Source organism: Ambystoma mexicanum, chromosome 10 (assembly GCF_040938575.1).
Source record: "Ambystoma mexicanum isolate Mex_15411 chromosome 10, UKY_AmexF1_1, whole genome shotgun sequence".
Lineage (NCBI taxonomy): Eukaryota > Metazoa > Chordata > Amphibia > Caudata > Ambystomatidae > Ambystoma > Ambystoma mexicanum.
This window is the reverse complement of record NC_090932.1, coordinates 1,183,804,960-1,183,828,910: the sequence shown is the minus strand read 5'-3', so window position 1 is coordinate 1,183,828,910 and position 23,951 is coordinate 1,183,804,960. Positions and strand designations below refer to the sequence as shown.

Sequence of the window (23,951 nt, the reverse complement as noted above, 5' to 3'; positions counted from 1 at the left end):
TGAAAATTCAATAAAATCAAATTTAAAAAAAAAAAAAAAAGTTATTTCGGATTGCACTTTGGTGACGATTCTTCACCCTTGGGTCCCCCTTTTCCGGTTGCAGACACCTCTCAAATAGCAACCTCCCTCAAGTCGGGTTCACTCTGGCTTTCTATTCCATGTGTTGCTGGGTGATGGCTTTCACCCCTGTATCCACCTCTGCTGAGCTCAGACCCTTCTTGAATATTGGCCTCCCTCCGTCGGTTTCACTCTGGCTCTCATTAGCAGGCTTTCCTCTTTTGCTTTCACAGTTCTTTGGGTGACAACTTTTCACCCTTGGATCTCTCTCTTCTGGGCTCAGATCCTTTGCAAATCTCGCCCTGCCTGCGCCAGGTTCACTACGGCCCTTTGCAAAGATATCTTCTCCTTAGCATTCACAAATCCCAATGTCTTTTTTTTTTTAACAGTTACAACTTCACAATTCCTCTTGATTGGCATCCCTCAACCAGGTTCACTCTTGCATTTCACAATTCCTTTTACTTTCCTCTGATACAGGATTCACTTCCCTTGCGTTATCAATTGTTGGTCAAAGACTTTCCACTGTACAGGGATTTTGCAAGACCCCTGTATGACCACTTTGATCTAATTTTGCGGCTCCCCTCGGTCCTTCTGGTATCAGTAGTTTCTTTCAAAAAGACAGGATCAACCAGAGCCTCTCGGGTCAGCACCCACGTGGTGCCGAACCCCTCTGCAGCTGGTCTTCCCTAAACAATTTACAGTTCCTTGAACTTTCCTCAAAGTACCACTTTGCGATTTTCATTCAACACAGTTCAGTTTCTTTATCGGTTCCCCTTCGACTCATTGTGATGAACCACTTGGTTTTTCACTCTATCTGTAGTCAAGGCCAGTACCACGGTAGCAGGCATCTACCTCTGTCATGCTTATCAGCGTAGGCATGCTCTATGTACCATTGACATCTGCTGCAACACACTTGGGCTATTGTTTGCGGTCTTATGTTTACTTCAGCAGAGGCTTTGCGTGTCCGGGCTGGAAAGGGCAAGATCGCTTCTCTCCTTGTCGTCCCTTCGATACTCGCCACCTTTCTCTTCCTCTTGAACTGCCATGCTTAGATAGCTCTCTCTTCGTGTGATCTGCCTTGCTCCTGCTATGCTCTTGTGCTCCACCTTTTATCCCTGTGGGGAAGAGAAAGGGCCATCAGGTGTGTGTGATTCTCGTCAATTGCCTGACTCTGCCTGACCCTTGTGTCGGGACATGTCAGATAAACAGCTCTACAGTTAGTCTGCTGTCTTTCGTGTAGTGTGTCAGTGTTCGTGACGGAAAGGGGAGGGCTTAGTGTGTCTGATGGTTCTATGTGATAGGATGGGGAAAAGCTGCTAAATGGAATTACAACCCTCATACTTGTGGGTATGGAAAGTGGCGAGGCCATGCTCATGTCGAAAGAAAGATTAGTCTTGCAGGGCACCAGCGACAAGAGGGGTGATGGTGTGCAGCTAGGCATTGTTGTAAACCCTTGTTTTCTTGGAAATCATGCATTGGCTATTCTGAGAAGAGGGGAAGGGAAAAGGGCGGCAAAGGTTTGACTCAGCATGTGTTCGGTAATCATAAAGTAACACGGGAGAATTCTCCCAAATGAACCGCCCAGGGTGCGGCTGAAGCAGGGCAGTCGCACAGCTGCAGGCTTATCTGCTCGAAACAAGAATGTGTTTACGAGAAACTGAGAAAGGGTGCGGGATAGATTATGTGACAAACTGCTAATGTTTATGCAAATTCCTTTCCTGTGTGTGTGGCAACTATTGAAACCAATGTATTTTTAAATGTATATAAACCATGCAGATCTAATGCTTGAGAGCTCACTTCCTCATTCTCCCTCGAGGGTGTTGGAAGTCTGGCCCTTTCACGAAAGATGGATGAATAAACCTTTTGACTTGACCAGCTGTCTGAGTCATTTTTGTGTGGGGTCCAATTGACTGAAGTGGGGTGAGCGAAAGTGTTCCCCCATACTGGGAGAGTTGGTAAACTTAGAAGGATGAGTTTGGTAGGGTTTGTGGAATGCATGGAACTGACCAGAATTATTGTCGTAAAAGGAACCCGGGGGATTGTGGGAACTGTAGTGTTTTGTGAAAGTAGACTGGGTGTTCGGGAAAGAGTAATCATAGGGACATGGAGAAGAACGTTTGGGAGTATTCGGGCAGGGACCAGGAAAACAGGGATTCTGGGAGAGATGGACTCTGAATGTAACAGGGTTTGAGATCCTAGGGGATTTGTTATAGATGGATGGGTCGTTGTATTTGGTTAAGGCAGATTCCATCAGAGGAAGGGAAGCATATGTGGTACAGCCTACAAAAGCCTTGGGGACTCCGTCCTTCTCACCTTCTTCCCCCATATAATACTGCATCTCACCTGGGGCATTTTCCCGGGCACAACCCTGGTATCCTCTACCCAGGTAATCGACCCTTGCTCATCTACACCAGGATTGGGATCTGAGAGCACCACACCTTCCCTGGCCACGTGAATAAGGGATTCTCGAGGTCTATCTGGGAGAATACCCTCAGGTTTATCACACCGTGTAAATCAATAGTCCACCATCCTGTGTCAAAAACCCTATTTCTGTCCCTGACACTTGAAACTAAACTAGAGATTCTTATGGACCGGGGATAAAATGTCACTTCCAGTTGTTATCTTCTTCTTAAGGGAATAGCTCCCTTTCCCAGGTCAAAACTATTCTTTAACACAAAAAAGGTTAGGTCAACCACTTCTTCTTGGCAGACACAGTGCTGATGTGATTTGTATCACCCCTAGATCCTGAGCTTTTCCTCCACCCCCAGGGGATTGTCCATAACCACCCCAGCAGGCATTGTGGTAGGTGTGGAGGTAGGGGAAAGAATGTACATATCACTGTGCAACAGAGATGAGAGCAGGCAACAGCCCCTGCAGTTGGCGGCTGCTCTCAATTGCCAACACAGCAGAGGTTTGCCAATGTCACATCTTTTTGTATTGATAGTCCATTACTCACACCATCCATTAACCCTAAGGTGTGTATTAAAAGATATGTACCTTGTATAACACGTCAATACACAGTAGTTTAAAAATATGCCCTACAATGCATAATCATGTTCAAAGTCATCTGATATCACTCAGTAATGAACACTCAATGAATGTGGCTTACACTCTCATATAAAAAATAAATCATTTTAATTATGAGAAATATGTAATAAAGAAACATCATCATTATTATCATCACTATACACAACACACTCAACATGCAATAAACCATTAATGGGAAAGGTGAACCATTGTCATTTGCCTCTACCTCAAGTCAAGACTATGACTGATCAACCTTCTTCAAGAAATCAAAGTCACCTTAAAAACCAACTACCTGCCTCATCAGGTCTTGATGGGCAACCTCACAGAACATGCTAGACAATCTAGCTCCTGCCTCACCATATCATGATAGGCAATCTCATAGAGGCATCTGCCTCAATCAATAATCAATACCATAATACCTTACTCAATGTGATATCAAATGCAGGGTAAAAAGAGCCTCCTTATACTCACTACCTTTGGAAGGTAGGGAGATGAAGAGGGCTGGAAGAAAAGACCGAATGCCTGTAAGAATCTCACAATTCAAAACAAAATTGAAAAATGGAAAAAATGAAATAATTGTAACAAATCCAAAAAGACATCTATTGCTGCCCTATAGGCTTTTCATCAAAATGCATGATAACAGGATTGAATGCTTCAAAAAGATTTAAATGTCCTTTGGACTTAATGGTGCTCAGCATGTAGCCAATCCAGAATAACGTGTCTGCTCTTAGGCCTTTCGGCAGTGAGCTGACTTGAGCTGAAGTGCCTTAGGGAAAAAAAGCATGAGATCATTCCTCAAGCAGCTCTCAATGCAGCTCAAAACTAAATGAGTTCTGCTAAAAAAAATAAAAAAATAGACAGGGTCCAGCAGAAAGCTTCAAATCTCCAGAAACAGATTTAGGAGTGGTTTGACCACTGCCATCTGGGAAGCCTTTTCTGCTCTTCATCTCCGTCCAGCCATCTGAGTCTGACCCCGTCTTCCTGCCAGCTCCATCGCCCGAGCAGCTGTAGCCAGTGGCTGAGCTTACTCTGTTATATACCCTCTGTGCCTTCCCTATTTTCAAGCCCTTTGCACCAACTGTCTGTCCTTCAGAGGCCACTAAGGATTTTGCCAACAATTACATTTCAGCTGACAACTTTTTTCTCTTGCAAAGACTAGCCAAGGACAGAAAATATGATTTTTTTCCTTGGATTAGAGTATTAAAAAAGTAATTTGAATGTGCGATTCACAAATTGGAATTCATATTGAGAAAGCAATAAACTATACAAATAATTTGAATTTTTGTGTGTCTCTCAAGGTTACATTGCATCAAATTGATAGTTAATGATCTAATGCACAAGGAGGAGTGCACTTTATGTAACGGGTTGCAGCAATACATTTCATAAGATAGTCGAGTTTTTGACTTTGTATTAGATACTTAATACAAACCTCAGATATGATAATCAGGTATTTCCTACTTTTTTGATGACAGAAAAAATAAACGTACTTTACATTAAAATATTTAGTAGTTAAACAGACAAAACTAAGTAAAAATGAAATTCACAAGTCATTCTTATATCAGAAAAACATGTTTGAAAAAATTATCTCATATTTGTATGTGCTTCTGCATATTTGCTACCATGTGAAAATGGAACACAACAAACTGCAAATTGAATTTTAGTGTTCCATAAGGAAAGAAGCGAATGTCGAGTATTTACAAAGTTAGAAATTATACCATGGATTGCACCATGCCTTTTGATATAACAACCTCATCTTTGATTGTTATTTCAGGTGAAAACGGTGTAAATATATATTTTATGTTACATGCGGGAGAATATATATTTCATACTGTATTTCAAGCTGTGAACTTTAAATGACCCAAAATGTACACGTGAAACAACCTCTAAGTTATACCCCTTCTGTGAAGTCACAATGTCCAGGTCCCATAAACATACCACTTGCATCAATAGAGCAATATAAGCAGATAAGCGGTGTATACTCGTGACTCTCATTACGAGTCTGCCGGTCACCCGCCAGTAGCACTGGTGGGTTACCAGCTGACTCGCATTACCATTTCCACTGCCTGATATTCTGTTAATACCGGGATAGTACAGGCGGTGGAACGCCGGTAAGGTCCCATCCCCATGGAGTCCTATAGGACTCCATGGAAATGGGAACCCTGAAGCACCAGCACTGTTAGTAATGGTGACAGTGCTTCAGTGAAAAATCTGCTGGCAGGGGCCAGAACTACGGACAGGTCAGGCCACACGCATGCAATTTAAGCGAAATTGTATGTTAACGTCTGCACCACAAAAGATGCATTCAAAAAGACAATGGGAAATACATTATTAGTTGTACTTTTCAACCCTTTATCTGATGATTAGGAAGCATGGTGTAAATATGGATTGAGCAGAAAAAAATTGAATATTCTAAAGGCTCTATTATGCATCAAGGGACAGAAACATAACACATATCTTTGAATTCAGAATATTCTTACTAATCTGAACATATAAGTCTTTTAAATGGCACATGACCATGTAGAGAATTCTTCCATAAAAGAATATTCCACTTCAATTGTCATTTTTCTTGAAAAGTAGGGGGCTAGTTTGTAGGTAACACATCCTATTATGATACATCAAAATTCACTGGTCTTTGAAAGCAAGGAGTGTGCTGAATGGCCCTCTTGTGTATCTCAAAGTTGCCATTTTATCGGAATAAGTTCTATATACATGGACTCTCTGCAGTTTCAAAGCGACTGACTCCACATTTGAATTGTTCTGTCCGTCTGCCGACTTCTATTTTTATTGGAGTCCTTGGCTGCTTCTCTCATTCAGATGGCTTGCCAGAAGTTACCAGTACTCCACAGCAGTGTAGGCCCTGTTCCTTTGAACAAATGCTCTTTCAAAAGTAGCTTTTGCACCATCCTGCTAATGCCTTTTCCAGGCCCTGAACTCTAGGCCTCTTCACTCTGCTCCCGACTCACTCAGTTAATTTTCTTTTTTTTTAATTCTTTCATGCAGTCTCTTTCTTTTTCTCAGCACATTGGGGTTGTTCTTATTTTTCTCTACCTTTCTGCTTGCCTTGCCTCCTGGGTCCTTCCTTTCTCTTTTTTCATACTGAATTTAGAATAGCTATATTTACTGTTTCCATATTTCCCTTTAATAGTTAACAGTGGATAAGATACCCAGGCTTCTCTCTTCGAATTCCGTAGCTTCTTTCAATTAATGTTATACTTTGTTTCTTTGTTCCTCTGTGTTGGATTCCTTGTAATTGTTTGATGGATCCTTTCCTTCTGATATGCCTGCTATCTCCATCTTCTGGTCTCCTTCTTGTACTTCCATTACTCCCCCTTGGTCCCGGTAGGCTATGAAGGAAATGGAGTTAGGAGATACGTCTAGAATAGATGGAAAAACAGACAGGATAAGTATTAATTCAAATAATTGTTTGCCTTTTCTGTTTTTATCTTTTTCCTAGGGATAAAGTATAGCTAAAACTTTATCTCTCACTCTCATCTAGAATTCGAAACATTCTTACTCACCTATGATATATAGTTTCTGTAATAGTGTCAAGGAAGGATGCTGGCATGTTTGTGGTTATAGACTTTTATTGATAGTAAAATAACCCTCACTATCCCTATCTCTTTGAGGGGTTTCCCTGCCTCAAACAAATAATAACGGATCTGTCAGAATGGGCGTCCAAATGAAAAGTCCACTCTCCTGTGTCACAACTACTTCTATCCCTTAAACTATAACTAAAGACTAAGATAATCCAAACAGAAAATTCCTTCTCCAGAAGAATGACTCTCTTCTCCTGGTATATGGATGGTGATTCCAAAATGTTCTTTTGCAAAAAGGTACCGGGGGAATGACTACCTTCCCCTTGCTTGTAGCAATTTAATAGAAAGTTCTTTCCCCAGGAGAATAACTCCCTTCTCCCGGTATACGGATGGTGCTCCCAAAATGTCCACGTGTATACAAATGCTAGGGAAAATGACTGCTTTCCCCAGGCTGGCAGTTTCAGCACTTTGTACAGTCAACTTTTTGGACCAGGAGAATGACTACCTTCTCCTGGTACTGGACTGCACTTCCCAATACAGTTCACAGCAAGGCTTCACAACAAGGGCAAGGGGAATGACTCCCTTCCCTTACTGTCTCTTCAGTGTACTTGTAAGGATTCATTTTTCTTACCAGGAGAATGACTCCCTTATCCTGGTGGTTGCAAGTACTTTCTTAACTTTCGGTTTTATCTTGACACTTTTTCATTACATCAACAAAGTTCCAAATCTTACTTCTATCCGGGTCTCAGACCCTTCTCCCATCCTATATATTGTCAAAACTGTCTCATAAACCTACATACTTACCTGTCAAAGTATTTGGTTTCCAAGTCTATTGTCTTATCGTGCCTCTTTCCTTGTTCTACTTTTTCCTGAAATTATTCATCGATCTCTTGAATCTTAGAGTTTGGATGACATGGTTTGATTTGATTTACATGTATAAACTACTCAGTTACTTTATCTCCATCTTTTAGCCACATTTTATACACCACCAGAGATATTTTATCGATGCTTTGAAATGAGCCATTCCAGGCGATCACAAATTTTGCCTGTTCTGGTCTCTTCTTGGCAAAATTGAATCAAAATATGTGGTCACCAATCTGGTACTCTTTTACAGATTCTTTTTCTATTCATAAAATGTCATGGCACTGTCATCTGTCTTCTCCATGTTCTTTTGTGAGATGTTTCCTCAAATTATCCACATACCCATGAACAGTGGACATGTTGATAATGATCTGTTAATTTGTTTTATATAATAAATGTTGTATTAATACCATTTTCCTCCCTTTCATAAATTTCATTTCAAACCCCCTAGTGTTCTTATTTACATACTTACCTCGGGTCTCTCGGTCTGCTAGATCAGTTTGATCTCCTGTCCCTTGCCATTCCAGAACATTTCTTTCAACCCGTATATGAGATATTTTGGGAGAATAGAAAACACTAGATTCAGCAAATATAACTGTCACCTGTACATCATTGAACCATTCTGGATTGAAACAATCCTCAGAGTAAAATTCATTGGTTAAAGTGTTTTCATTATTAGTGGGACTGCTTGGATTAGACACATTTTTACATACATTAGAGCATGGGTGCACAACATACGGCCCGCGGGCCAGTTGCGGCCCGCCATGCTCTTTTGTCCGGCCCGCGAGGCACAAAGACTTTCCTAATGGAGGGCGGCCCGCGGCCGCCCTCCATTAGGAAAGTCTTTGTTGTCTTCCGGGCCAGACAAAACACTGGCCCTCATTGGCTCAGCACACACACGCACCACGTCGCTCCTACGAGCCACGCAATGTGTGTGTGCTGCACCAATGGAGGGCCAGCACTACGGCTGGCATGGTCCATAAGGCTTGATGCCCGAAGGCATTTTAGCCTTGGACCACGCCAGCCGTAGTAAGATTCCAGCGTTCCAGCTTACCTGCCTTCCAGCCTTCCAGCACGTCTTCGGTAAGTGCTGTGTTTGTGTGTCGGGTTTGTTTTGCTTTATGTTTGTGTGTGTATGTTGAGATGCGGGGGTGGGGGGTGTGTGTCGGATGTGTATGAATGTTTGTATTTGAATGTATTTTGTGTGTATGTTGAGATGCGGGGGTGGGGGGGCGTGTCGGATGTGTATGCATGTTTGTATTTGAATGTATTTTGTGTGTATGTTGAGATGCGGGGGTGGGGGGGCGTGTCGGATGTGTATGAATGTTTGTATTTGAATGTATTTTGAGTGTATGTTGAGATGCAGGGGTGGGGGGTGTCGGATGTGTATGAATGTTTGTATTTGAATGTATTTTGTGTGTATGTTGAGATGCAGGGGTGGGGGCGTGTGTCGGATGTGTATGAATGTTTGTATTTGAATGTATTTTGTGTGTATGTTGAGATGCGGGGGTGGGGGGGTGTCGGATGTGTATGAATGTTTGGATTTGAATGTTTTTTGTGTGTATGTTGAGATGCGGGGGTGGGGGGGTTGTCGGATGTGTATGAATGTTTTGATTTGAATGTTTTTTGTGTGCTGAGTTGGGGGGTGGGGGTTTGGGTCTGTATGGGTGCATGTTTGTGTGTGTGCTGAGTTGGGGGTTCGGGTCTGTATGGGTGCATGTTTGTGTGTGTGCTGAGTTGGGGGGTGGGGGGTTCGGGTCTCTATGGGTGCATGCTTGAGAGTGTGTGCTGAGTTGGGGGGTGGGGGGTTTGGAGTTGGAGGGGTGGGGGGTTCGGGTCTTTATGGGTGCATGTTTGTGTGTGTGCTGAGTTGGGGGGTGGGGGGTTTGGGTCTGTATGGGTGCATGCTTGAGAGGGTGCTGAGTTGGGGGGTTTGGAGTTGGGGGGTGGGGGGTTTCAGGTCTTTATGGGTGCATGTGTGTGTGTGTGCTGAGTTGGGGGGGTGGGGGTTCGGGTCTTTATGGGTGCATGTTTGTGTGTGTGCTGAGTTGGGGGATGGGGGTTCGGGTCTGTATTGGTGCTGGTTTGTGTGGCTGATTTGGGGGTTGGGGGTTTGGTTGGGGGTGAGGGACATGGGGCATTGTGTTTGGTTGGGTGTAAGGGGGACATGGGGCATAGTGTTTGGTTGGGGGTGAGGGACATGGGGCATAGTTTTTGGTTGGGGGTGAGGGGGACATGGGGCATAGTGTTTGGTTGGGGGTGAGGGGGACATGGGGCATAGTGTTTGGTTGCGGGTGAGGGGGACATGGGGCATAGTGTTTGGTTGGGGGTGAGGGACATGGGGCATTGTGTTTGGTTGGGTGTAAGGGGGCCATGGGGCATAGTGTTTGGTTGGGGGTGAGGGGGCCATGGGGCATAGTGTTTGGTTGGGGGTGAGGGGGCCATAGGGCATTGTGTTTGGTTTGGGTGTAAGGGGGCCATGGGGCATAGTGTTTGGTTGGGGGTGAGGGACATGGGGCATAGTGTTTGGTTGGGGGTGAGGGACATGGGGCATAGTGTTTGGTTGGGGGTGAGGGACATGGGGCATAGTGTTTGGTTGGGGGTGAGGGGGACATGGGGCATAGTGTTTGGTTGGGGGTGAGGGGGACATGGGGCATAGTGTTTGGATGGGGGTGAGGGGGACATGGGGCATAGTGTTTGGATGGGGGTGAGGGGGACATGGGGCATTGTGTTTGGTTGGGTGTAAGGGGGACATGGGGCATTGTGTTTGGTTGGGGGTGAGGGACATGGGGCATAGTGTTTGGTTGGTGGTGAGGGACATGGGACATAGTGTTTGGTTGGGGGTCAGGGACATGGGGCATAGTGTTTGGTTGGGGGTGAGGGGGGCATAGTGTTTGGTTGGGGGTGAGGGGGACATGGGGCATAGTGTTTGGTTGGGGGTGAGGGGGCCATGGGGCATAGTGTTTGGTTGGGGTGAGGGGGCCATGGGGCATAGTGTTTGGTTGGGGGTGAGGGGGACATGGGGCATAGTGTTTGGTTGGGGTGAGTGACATGGGGCATAGTGTTTGGTTGAGGGTGAGGGGGACATGGGGCATAGTGTTTGGTTGGGGGTGAGTGACATGGGGCATAGTGTTTGGTTGGGGTGAGGGGGCCATGGGGCATAGTGTTTGGTTGGGGGTAAGGGCCCTGGGGCATAGTGTTGCACTCCAGGAGTGAACCCAATAATAAAGCTAAAACAGGCACAGTTAGGAGATGTTCATCTTTGGCTTTTTGAGGAAACCTGACTCAACGAAGGCCATACTCCTCTTGGGCAACCCAAATAGCAAACTGTAGCAGACCAAAATAACGGCATGTCCAATCTAGGGTCAATAAAATATATATAAGTTAATTAAACAGGCGAGATACAATAACTAAATAGAAATAAATTATAACAATGGAAAATGTGTAGTACAAAAAGTTTGAAATGCAAATAAAAATCGTTACCCCTCAAAAACATTCTTTTTCCATGTGTTTAGTACAACTTGGGGTTTAAAAAGCCTCCTGCCACGCCCCGCCCACCGCCCCACCCACATTTACTTTTCGGCCCACTATAGCCCTCATGTAAGGTACTTTCGGCCCTCTGTCAAAATCAGTTGTGCACCCCTGCATTAGAGAATGAAGAAACTATCCTTCCCTTATCAGTAGGCATCTTTTGGCTTTGTTTCTTATTTTTCTCTTTGGGTGTATCTACCTCCTGTCTTTCCTCGTCCTGGTCTTCTTCAGCATTTAGCTGTTTCTACCTCCTGACTTGCAATTTGGTGTTAAGCAATCCGATCTAAAGATGTTAGTCCTGATTCTTATCATGAAAGTATGCCACCAGTTACAAACATATCTTCAGTTGTTTGAAACGCTGATATTTTGGAAATACACTTTCTCCCTTTGTTGCATTTTGCTGTTGCTTATGTAAGCATTAAGCACCAGTTTGGAGGCCTTCACCAGTGATATCGGCCATGGCCCAAGTTATAGGCCTGAGTGTAGCGAGGGCCTTAACACTGGGGCCCAGCGCCATTATAAGCCAGTGAAACCCAGCCAAATGGGTGTTTATTGCAATTAACACCCCAGGTTTTAAATCTGGAAACCCTGGGTGCTAACAGCAAGGTATTTTGTTTGAATGAATGGGATGCCTCACAGCGTCCCGTTAATTCCAACAAAATACTTACCTGAGATGGTCACCATGGATCTGGAAGGTGGGAGCCCCTCTTCCATTTCCATGGCGATCAGCAGGGACACAGAGAGGCATCAGCAGCGGCGGTGGGGACGCCACCACCAAACGAATCAGGTAAGGGGGGATGGGGTCTGAAGGGACCAAACGTCCGAGGGGAATGGAGGGGAGGATGGGTGAAGATGGCAGGGTGTGGAAAGCAGCCATCTGGCTGCTGGGAAGATGGGCTGAGATTGTGGGAGTCAGCCCGGGATCCTAGCGACTTGATTGATTGCTTCTCTCGTCCCTGGTTCTAATACAGGCTCTACATCACTCTCACAGTATCGCTCTGTGCTGTCATGGGTAATCTTACTCCTACACTTGGAATTTGGGGTTTTTCTTTGTTCTTTTGGTTCTTCACTGAGACATACTGATAGCAACATTGTAGCCTCTCTTTCTGGTCCCTGTTTTTCAAATGATGCTCTTTCTTATATGAATTCACTTGGTTTCATTCTAGATCCAAATAGACTTTTTTCTTTTGTCTCTCTATTTTTACATTATTAAAATTTTGCTCAGGGTTACCCCCCCGTTAGTCATGACTCTCAATAATGCCACCTCTAAATGCATCAATGGGGACAACTCTGGATTGGTTTCTCTGCAGATTCGTTTGGGCTTGATCATCCTTTAACTAGTCACTTACTGGAGTTCTGGGTGGCGTTTAAAGCATATTCACTTGGTTATGCAGTAGGTGCATTGTTTTGTGTGCTGTCGAATAACTTCCAAATATGTGCAGTCTCTAGGTTCATATTTCTGAAATCTGGATCTATACAGGTTGAAATTGCTATTTGGATCTCTTTTATAATCACACAGATTCTGCTCAGGCAATCTTTGATTATTTACATTCTCCCCAAACTCATGGTTTACTCTGGTAGATTTGGGGGCTGATCTTGGTTCAAATCGATTCTGAGCAACTGCTCCAGCATATGTCTCCGTACCTGCATGGTGCTCAGTAATGCAGTTTCTTGGATGTTCGCCTCTTTGTGGAATATGTGTTTCTGGCAACCTGTTTAGGTATCTCATGTCAGGGTAACTTCATCTTTCTAGAGACATTGGAACTATCTGTGATCTGAGTCTTGCACCTAGATTTCTTGGCTCATTAAATGAGCCTGCATTTGATATTTTCTTTGTTCAATGGGGCTATAACAAAACCCAAACAGAGAAGAGAGTGGGCACCACCATGTATTCAAAAATGTTCAGAATATTCAAGCAAAAATCAAATGTTTCAAAAAAAGAATATACATCCAATTGAAAAGGAGCTGGCTGTGACAAGTCTGGAGACACCCGGACTTATAATTGCAACACACGCTGGAGACCAAGTAATAATACTGGGTCACACAACCGCTCTCATATGGGGCTCAAGATGGGCACGTATAGTGATAGCTTTTTGTTTGAACTACTATGGATAAATCATTTTTGATATGAATCAGAAAGACTCATCTTCCTTTCTCTAAGAAGTATGGTATATTATGGATACTTGAACATATTGTCGTGAACCAGATATAAATACGTGCCCATCTTGGGCCCCATATGAGAGTGGTTGTGTGACCCAGTATTATTACTTGGTTTCCAGCGTGTGTTGCTATAACAAAACCCAATACGTTTGAGCCTTTATGTCGGGCACTGATATATTCGGTTGTGTTGAATCAATGCTCTGAAATTTAGCTGTGGAAGAACCACTATTTTTCAGACATAACCCTCTCACAAGGAAATTCATTCTGTTGACCTGAGTATTGTCTTTGCTAATGTTAGCTTCTAGTGCTGGGTTTTTACCTCTAAAACATTGGTGCCAGGGCTAGAATTTGTATTATTTTCTTTTATTTTTTTTAATTAGAATTGTTACTCACAGTTTGAGGTTTTGCAACCTCCCCCATATTTGAGTTGCCTGTTCAGTTATTTATCTTATTGGAAGCTTATCATGGAAATCTCTAGCAAGTTGTGCTATGACTTCCACTTGAGTGAGTAGAAGTACAAATTACGGAAATTTAACGATTCAATACTTAGGTTCGAATCTATGCATAAAAACGTACATTAGGGTCTTTGTAAGAATTCACAAGGGGATTAATTTGTTTCAAAAACCATAGAATAGGCAGCACGTTTTGCTTCCTGAACCACTGAATGGTATGAATTGAAATGTCTGTGCAATTCATTTTTAAAAGCATTCCAATTTCTGGCATTTTGTTCTGATAGACTAGAGAAGAATGCTGCTTGGCTGTCTTCAATAGTCCAACTGAACTATCTTATGAAGCTATCATCTCCATGAATATCTAGAATTCTATATGCGTGCTCTAACAATTCTATATGCTGTTCAATGCTTGCATTCTTACCTGATTTTGAAAACATCTTTATTTGGCTTCTTAGATATTTAATGATTTTTGTGGCCTCTATGTTTTGTTTATGATTTTTATTTTTGCGTTCTACCCTATGCCTCTCATCATCTTCTTCCTCTGATTCTGCATAGCATGTGTCTCTATTTCTGTCATTATCTCTTTAAACGAATACCAGGTCAGTATTGTTGTGTTCCTCACCATCCTTACTAATCCTAATAGTGCTACCACTATGGGGCTTTTTGTATTTTTCTTCTAATTTAAAGACATGCCTATTGGCTTTGACATAGGCGTTGACAACTTTAAGACTTTATTTGGGCATACATTATGACTTCCTCTCTGTTCACTTTGAAACCGGGTGTTAATTGTAGTTCCACTTTTGCCCACTAGACGGCGGTGTGTGTCTGCAAATGGGATCTCTATCACTCTCTTGCGGTACACCCCATTTCGGCGTTGCCGTTTTGACGCGTGCCCATTCTGACGGCTCCTTCGCCGCAGCGGTCACTTTGACGCACCCATTTCGTCGCAGAAGACTTTCTCGCACCGCTGCTGAAATGGGAATGGGGAAGGACCGGGTCCGAGTCCTTGGAGGGAGGACTTATGGGCCCTCCGAACTCGGAATTGCCTGGTAATTCCTCATTCTGAGGACCCGGACACGATTTTGGCGGCAGCCATGCCGCCAATAGCGGCATGGCTACCGCCAAGGTCGTAATGAGGCCCATTGTGTTATAAGAAACAACAGTGATTTACTGAGGAGTGTTGTTTATGTTCAAGTGTGACAATAGAGGTCACACATCTTTTGTTTATGTTTTTATGAATAGAATTTATTTTTGAATGTGTATGAATGGTTTCGTGAAAGAAGATACACTGGTGTTTTGTTATTAGATATGTTGTGGAAATGTGTATTTGGATTGAAGCTTTGAAATAGGAGGTAATAGAAAAAAAAACATATATATATTTTTCTATTTGATATGAAATAGTGTTATAATTTGATGGAAATGTTGAAGTATTGTCTCTAGCCTCATATATATCTAGGTCCAGTGCTTTATTTTACTTTTAGTAGTATACATGTTTGACCACCATGATAATGACATTCTCTCAAATGAACAACACTGATTCTGACAATGGATTGCGGGCTCCACAGATCTATTAAAGTAAGCTGCAACATAATGCAGACCCCAATTTATTTACATTCAGTTAACAAAAGTTACATGTCTAAGTATGCCATGTTTTAGTACGATTGAGATACAAATTAGATGGTATTCAGTTTGTTTTTTCCATTTATCAATAAAGATGTTGGGAACTAAGAGAGAACCTTGTTTGCTGTGGCACTATGTTTGTATTGCATTTTACAGAAATGGGTTGATGGTGCTGAGGCTGGTATACCCAAAATCACTGGCTTCATGTCCATCTACAAAGAGCAATGCCGTTGATTTAGTACCATACGTGCTGTTTTCCACTTTTTCCTCTTATGAGCTGCATGCATGGATTTTGCTTGTGCGATATAATTCAGAGGCTGAACCCTTTATGCATAGACCTACACGTCAGTGTGCGCTTTAATGAATTGGCATCCTCTGGATACAAACTGCTGTATGGCAGCTTCAATTTGAATGCCCGCAGAGCACACGTTTGCTGAAAGCAGTGCTTATTTACTTATACTCGCACCCAAGCATCCCAGCGCCGAAATGTCCGAGCGCCCTGCTGGGTGCACCCACCAGGCTGTGCCGAAACAGGACTTGCGCCCAACAGAGGGCGACGAAACGTCATGTGACGAAATGGTTGCAGCCAAACGCTCTGCTCCGCTCTCCTGTGCCTGATGTTCAAACTGTGAAGTTCCCAGGGACCCCATCTATTTCTTCTCTCTGTTCTTCAAGCTATAACTCCTCATCCTTAGAAGAGGAAATTTCACTTTTCTACAGTGCCTTCTGTAATGAAGGTCCTGAATTATATATATATTGAATCAACAGCTGAATGAAGTGCACGCCCCCCCCCCCTTAAACATAAGGAGAAGAAATTCGAAGGGACTTAGGTGGTGTTGCAATTATGTGAAATGATATTTATAATATTACAATGTACTAGTATTCAAAAGACATTGCGTTTATAATGTCGAAAATGGCATTACCATGATGGAATAAGGTGGCAAGGCACATAATGGACAATGACATATTCTATACACAGACGGAAAATCGCCTGGGCTAAATGCCTTTAACAAAACTGTATGTACTTAAATTGTAACTAAAATAAGAAGAAACTGAGTAGTGTTCAAAGTATGTAATGATGAGATCATTTTAAAGTTGAGACGTTCGAGGACACCATGCCTTCAGAAACTTGACTAATGGGCAAAAACCAGATTTTTAATTAGGCCTGGTCAAAACCCGTATCTGAAGAATCCAGCTGCACAAATTATAATTGAACAGTGCACCAAAAGAACAGTTAGGAATGCATGCTAGAGCGTATTTCATTTTGAAGGTTTTAGTCCAATTAAAATGAATTGCCCAATGAGCTAATGCTAAAGATGAGGTTGTCTAAGACTGAGCAGGAGCAGTGGGAGCAGATTGCACCTCATATTTGGGTATAAAAATGAGCTCTGTGCAAGGCTGGGGGGAGTTCTTTCGAGGCAGGGAACTTGACCACAGCAGATAGGGCTGCGCTATGTCAGCAAGGAAATGGATAAATCTTTATGAACTTAACAGTATCTTTGCCACATTTTTGAGCTGTCCTTATTGAATTGTGTTGGAGTATGTGAATCCTGCACCCCAACCTCCTCCAGGTGCAGCTATCTTATTTTACAGATACTGGAGGGTGTGCTCTGACCTATCGCCTGTCAGAAGACTGTGCGCCCTCCTGTACACTTCTTTGATACTGTATTTTGCCATTTCAACATTGAGGTTGGACAATAGGAATCCTCTCCATCTCATGCTGTAAAGCCTGTTAGTTGATTTGTTGATTTAAGCTAATTATTTCTGTACAATGTGCCTACAGCGAGTTGTATTCCTCTTTCAATAGCTCAAACTCTTTGGCAATGTGACTATTGTCATCTTTCACCTTTTTAATATGGGAATTCAATTGATCAATATATGTCTTGTGCTGTTCAGCTTCTAATGATAACTGAGTATACTAGGTAGCATCCGATTACTCAACAATTCTTGGTATTTTTTGACCAGCCATTTATTTCTGCTTGGAACTTGCTTTCTTTAAGGTGTGACTCATTTCCCTTGTGTTTTAATTCAACAATCTGATGTAAATAGGACTCTATTCTGGATTGCTGTTGATCCACTGTTCTCTGGAGTTCACTCTTTTGTGGGGGGCATTCTTCATTCTTCATGCTCTCGCTTAAGGGCATTTAATTCTGTCACAATATGTGCACATTCTTTTTGCAAGTAAACTAGCTCAGAACTTTCTGGTATCATTTCACCCTTATATTGTGTCCCTTGGTCTAACAAAATGTTTAGGTGTCTATCCTTGTTGGTTTGCAACCAGGTGACTTTATCTTGCAAATGCACTCAGCCTCGAAAAACCTATGTAGGATGAAATATAGTTTTGCTGCAAGCTTAATTAAATAGTTTTTCTGAGTTTTGCGATCTGATGATTAAAATATATTCACGAGACAATCATTCAGTAGGGTACCACTGCCACAAACATCATCTCTGTTATTCATTTCACCTTCTATCTTCTGTCTCCGAAGTGATACATTTTAATTTGGAAAATTTAAAAAATAAGAAATAAAAAAGTGATTATTATATTATTTAATATTCATTATTACTCTTTTTAATGAATTCAATGGTATTCGATTAAAATCATCAAAATCCTAGAAGTAATTTAGTCATTTATTTTCTTATTTGGAATATTAAAAAATATGTTGGCATCTTCTGATGCTACAATAGAAAAATAAAATGTCAAATAAAATTAAAATTGTATCATTATTTTCTAATTCATTTTCTGGTATCTAATTAAAATAATTATGATTCTGGAATTAATTTAATCATTTTAGTCTTTTATTTATAGCATGTGTTAGCACCTTTTTCAATAGAAATCAAATATTAGAAAAAGAAGTAATTAAGTCATTATTATTTTTATCTTTTAATTTTTTCAACTGATGCTTAATAACATTTTGTTATTAATTTGGCACTTTAATCACCTTATTTGGGATGTTACAAATGTTAGTCCTTTTTTAAAAAAATAAAAAAAGTAATGGAGTGGTAAAACAGGAATCTGACTATTATTATAATTATACATTTTTCATTGACGCCCTGAAGCTCAAATAAAATAATTAAATTTAGGAATTCATTTCGTGATTTTATCTCCTCTTTTGGGATATAGGAGAGACTTAAGATCCAGCAAGGACCTCTATATAGAAACAATACACGACAAGAAAAGAACATTCAAAGGAACTGCCTTTTCCTATCTGATAGCCAAATTATGGAACTTGATCCGTAAGGCAATAAGAACGACGGAAAACTACCTCACTTTCAGGAAAAGTCTAAAAACCTGGATTTTCAACTTGCAGGGATAAACACCAATCGACCATTTAACAACCACTCCATGACCGGACCACCAAACCCATGCAATCCCTGATTCTAAAAAAACATTAACTGGAAACAAGGAAAACATGGGATACATTTAGAATGGGAATCAATGACATACCTACAAATAACCAGTGATCATCCAACCCCGACTAACACTTCTTCTCTCCCACATAACCCACACTCCTCACCCACAACACATGCCTAGAGGGCTGGTAAAGGAACCCACCAAAACATACAAACCACACATCACTCTAACCAAGCTCCAAACACATCCAGGTCAGACAACAAATGAGTCAAACACTAGACACCGCCGTTGAGGACACAACAAGCCCAGTGTACAAAACAAAGCACATCTAGAAAGCTCATTGCTTCTAGTTCTGCATGCATCAACAAATGAGCATGCAATCTATCCTATCCCTCGCTCACTCACTAACCAACTGTTGACGAGGAGAGGTAATTACTGAAGGGCCCATTGGTCAGCACTCACCCTCCAAAACTAGTAATACAAGAAGCTGCACCATGCGAGGACAGAGTGCAGTATTCACATACTCCGGCAAGGATCAATAATCAGGACATACATCAGTTTATGGAAATCAGCAGCATCACAAACACCTGCCTCACCCCGAATTCCTCGAACATTAGTCCACAGCCTCTTTTATGGGCAAAATCCGTCATCATTGACGTCTAATTCTACCAAAAAATCATCATGCAATACAATTGGTTGGGAAAGGTAACTTAAGTATAGGTACTATAACTGTATATGGAAATAATGCAAGTGGATTGGATAACTCTTATCGGGTGGGCGTCTATGCCCTTCCCTCTACACCACACGTGATTGACGTCACTACAAGTACCACGTCTCATTGGTTACAATGTCTATGGGACCCTAGATTACATGGTCCCTTGTGATTGGGCAAGTTACACCCCTAAACATAAATCCCCATTTTAATTAGCAGCATGCAAAATAGACACCGAGGTGCCTAGTGCCCCACGATTCACCCTGCCTCCCTTCCATCAATCAGTGGTTTAGGGCTATGTGTCAATTAGTTGGCTGGGTATGGCCTTGGATCTGTAGTCTCTTATCAGGAAAAGTTATGGCACCCTCTGGTTCTGGATGACATCAGGCGGTGGTACATCTTCGCGCAGGCCTGGTCACGTGTTGGTCCACCGTGAATCTACTTCAGTTTCCAACCTTTTGTGCATTTAATTCTGTATGCGCTTAGCCACCTGCATGGGCCTCTCTTATCTTGACCTTCACGGGCGGGCTGGCATACTCTGAAGTTGGAGCCTCGTGAGCTCATGCTCACCTCCCCTTCTCTGGTTGACCTCGATTTCCCCGACATGAGCCATCCTTTGTTAAGTTTCGATACCGCTGCTTTCCTCAGCTAGGGCCTGGATATGAAACTTGGCCAGTCAGGCCTTGGCCGCCTGGGAGTACTTCTGTTTATACAAAATGGAGTTGCACGTGTACATTGTGCTGGATTGAGGTAGATGTATACAGTCGGCGCTTGCCGCTCTAACTTCTACTAAGCATTGCAAGCAAAATCGATTACTTAGCATCTTGCGTTTCAAGCTTATTTACACACGTTCAATAAGGCGGTTGCTTCCATCTTGTCTCATGGCACCATTCTCATATGTTTTTCACAGTGTCTCTTCCCTTTGTCCTTTACAATTATCCTCGCAGTTGTTAGTACTGGCATGCATGCGTTCAGTACTCCTTCAGTTCGTTCTTGGAGCTGCTCTGGTCCTTGTTCCATCTCCACTGGCCTCCCATTATGGCTTTTGGAGTCTCTTCATGGACCGTGTGTAGGCATTCCCCCTCGTTCCATATCAACGGCTGGTATGATTGTCTGATTGGGTACCGTGCTGCCCAGGGTTGTCTGGTTATGGGCATTTCAACAGGTATTGATCTTCTAATGTACACAGGGCAGAGACCCATTGCAGCCCTTTGTTGGTTCAGCTGCTCCTCGTACGTCACATACCTTGGCGAGTACTTTACTGGTACCTCGAAGCGAGGGCCAGGGGTGCAGGCCACGTCTGGGGTCCCCTCTTCACTCCCCCCTCTGGTCGGTCCTCGACCACTCCTGCTTCCTCCTTTATATTCAGTTTCTTTGATTCCTCAGCTTCTTGCTCATCGTCTCCTGGGTTTACACAAGACGGCGTGAATGTATGCAATTTGGGTGTCCATATCTTTATCACTCCTTTCAAACTTCCTGCTGTTCTCACATGCTCATCTTTGTTCCAGGTCATCAATTGGCATTGTCCATTTGGACTGCAGTAAATCCATTTGCCTTCATACCTTCTTCGTTTCTTGGGATAAGTGAATTTTGTTCCCTCTGTTGCAAATTCACTGGCCTTCACGAAGTCCTTTATCTCCTCATCTGTCAGGTCTCTGGGCTTCCAGCCTGGTTCGACATCGACCATAATTTTCATCCCAATGGCCTTCTTTGCAGTTTTCTGGCACTGTGTGATGATTATCTTGATAACACAGAATCCTAGCAGCACCATTGCTAGCAAGGCTCCCAGAAACTTGAATATATTGCCCATCCATTGCGGGACCCATGAGAATAGGTTCCCAAACCAACTGTCATCATCCACTTCGTCCGTTTCATCAGTCATCCGGTTTTTTAAAGTTGTCAACATGCTTATGGCCTCTGTGAGGGTTCATTTTCCTCATCATGCGATGGTGTAAATGTGCAACATGATTCTCCGATTTTTGCACAAACACCTCCATCCATTGCTGTGATCATGTCAAGCACATATCTGTTCTGGAGGGTCATCAGTCTAATCGCTCTCAACTCTTCTTTGATCACATTGAATCATTTTATTGTGGTGTTGATGGTCTGCAGTAACGCCCATCTGGTTATCTGCAACCATTTAGCATTCACTCCAATTTGGATGTGTGGCAGGAGCATTGTGGTGAATACTATTAAAGTGAGGCTGAACAGCCTGTGTTCGTATGGAATCGCATAGAATGCTTCTTCTGATTTGGCAGAAAAGTAGTTTTCAGTCTTCATTCTGGATATCAGCTCTGCGGATCCCCTCCTTCTCAGATGAGCATCTGCTTTCGGGAAGCTGTCCAGATTCAGATCGTTTTTTGGAATCACCAGTGCGGGAACATGGACATTGACCAATGTACATATTTCCCCCCAATTTTTTGGCAGTCTTATGTATGCTTTGGATCCACACGCCCAATAGTGGTCCATCAGGTCTGCGGTTCCTTGTGCCATTCCTGGTGCCTCATATATTCGTCCACAGTTTTGATTCTCCCCCATTTTCCTTGTGCCATTACTTCTGAAGCACAGTTTTGGGTTCTCCAATGGTACTATTTGCAGGGCCCTCCCCTGTCTTTGACCCATGTTAACAGCTTCACCAACTTTGGCCATAGAGGTTTACATAACCTCTGAGTTTTCTATTGCTTCCTTGCAGGCTCCAAGGACCATCCAAGCTCTGCAGATTACGACTCCTTCCTCCCATCCGTTAGGGGAAACTACTGATCCCCAGATCTGCATTTGTCCCCGGTTCCTCCATAGTTGAGCTTCTTCTGCCGTTTTTCCTTGGACTTTCAGTCTTGAGTTTATTTTCCACCTTATTCCTGATCCTTTGATGTCAGGGTTTTCATATCTAATAACGTGATTCTTGGTGTGCGCCTGTTTCTTGTTTTGATGTCCTGTACAAACCCATCTTCATCAGGGTAGTCCTTTTCGTTGGCCCATATCAATGAGGCATCTCTTCCCATGAATTGTCCTCTGGTGTTGCACATAGCTACGTGTGACATACAGTGTGCTGTGGGGACATATACTTCTACAGCCACGAAGATCTTGGACTTTCCCATGCTGGGTTATCTCCAATTCACGCAGGAGTGCACAGACGAAACATTCTCCTTCTGATTGTCTTCGTTCAACTTTCTTCATGTGCTGGTACCATATGTTGTTTCCAAGATGGGCTGTGCTGTCCAAGTAGTCGGTTAGTTCAATGTCCGTTACATATGGGCTTCTCTTGATTCTTAACGTTTTTCTGTAGTTTGCCATCACCATGTCTCTGAATGCGTCTTTACTGCTCTTTCGTTCAGGTAGTTTCTCGGGTACTATCCTTGGAGGGGCAGGTTTCATTTCCTGCCCTGCAGTAACAGGGGGAGGTTTTGTGTTTCTTTTCCTTCCCCCGTGAATTCTTTTGTAGATTTGCTCCCACCACATCTGGCTTACCATTCTTCCGACACTTCCGACACGCGGCAGTGTCGTAGGCTCGGTAGTTGCTTCTGGTGTTGGAGCAGGTGTGCTCGTTATCACAGTTGCTGCAGTTTTCTTGCTCAGCTCCTTATGTAGTTTCTTTGCTCTTAGTATGAGCGGAAACACATACTTGACTACCGCATGTGTCTTCCCCATGAGTTCTTTTGTGGCCTCCTCTCTTCTCTTGAGGGATTTTGTCATGCCATCTCTGTCTTATTTCTCGCTTGGTTCTCTGTTCTCTGGAGCTGTTCGTTTCACAAGTATCTTTTTGTTTTCTGTCGGTTCGGCCTGGGGTCTCACAACCATTGACACTTGCCCTTGCTCGTGTGTGGGTGTGTGCTGTGGATGGACAGTGCTATGTTATCATTAATTCCGTGCTGACCCTGTCTCCAGCTTTTCTCGTCATTCATAATTTCAGGTGCATCCATATCACTGCTAATTAAATTCAACTGTAAATCATTTGCTTTATCATCAATTTTTCTTGGAACAGGGATGACAATATAAGGTCTGGGTGCCTCTGTGGCGCCCAGACGCTCATTACCTGGTGGATGCACGGACATTGGGATGCTTCGTGCACCAATAAAAAATGCAGTTCTGATAGTTAACGTCAAAAATACTACAATAATCACTATACATATACATATATTTGCCTTGAAGGACAGTTTGCAGCACCTCCTTCCAGGAAAGCTGGGGTGCCCATCCACTGGTGGCACAACTAAATTACTGTTTTGGGCCCCCATCTCAAACAAGTCCATAGTCAATAGTTTATTTCTTTTCTTATCTTGATTTCGTTACTTAAAAAGTTCAGCAAACACTAAAGTGACGGGTGCAGTTTAATGTCCCCCCTCTTGTGAGTGATGATGGAAGTCTCTAGTTATGGAGTACAGATCATTTGCTAGACTATGGAAAAAGGTTAGACTACCGTTTTTAGCACATCACATTCTTCCTGCATTTGTGTATACAACGCATTCCCAGGGCACCTTCCAAATTCGTCTTGGCTCTGAGGACATGTAGGAATTTGTTTGCAGTGACACCATAAAAATGGATTCGTTACACATCACGCATAGATAAACCATTGAAAAAATAAAAACAAAAATAAAAGTGAACATATGAGGAGGTAGGAAAAAATAAGACAAAGGTTGAAAACAGTA

The 23,951-nt window shown here is 42.8% G+C and overlaps 1 long non-coding RNA gene across 1 annotated transcript in view; it reads right to left on the bottom strand.

Annotated features, from left to right (window-relative positions):
- Nucleotides 1–3,175: 3,175 nt before the first annotated feature.
- Nucleotides 3,176–23,951, bottom strand: part of LOC138492158 (uncharacterized) — a 156,881-nt gene continuing 136,105 nt past the window's right edge. The window contains exon 2 of the long non-coding RNA XR_011276152.1: nt 3,176–6,458. This is a non-coding gene — a long non-coding RNA (uncharacterized lncRNA). The remainder of the gene's footprint in view (nt 6,459–23,951) is intronic.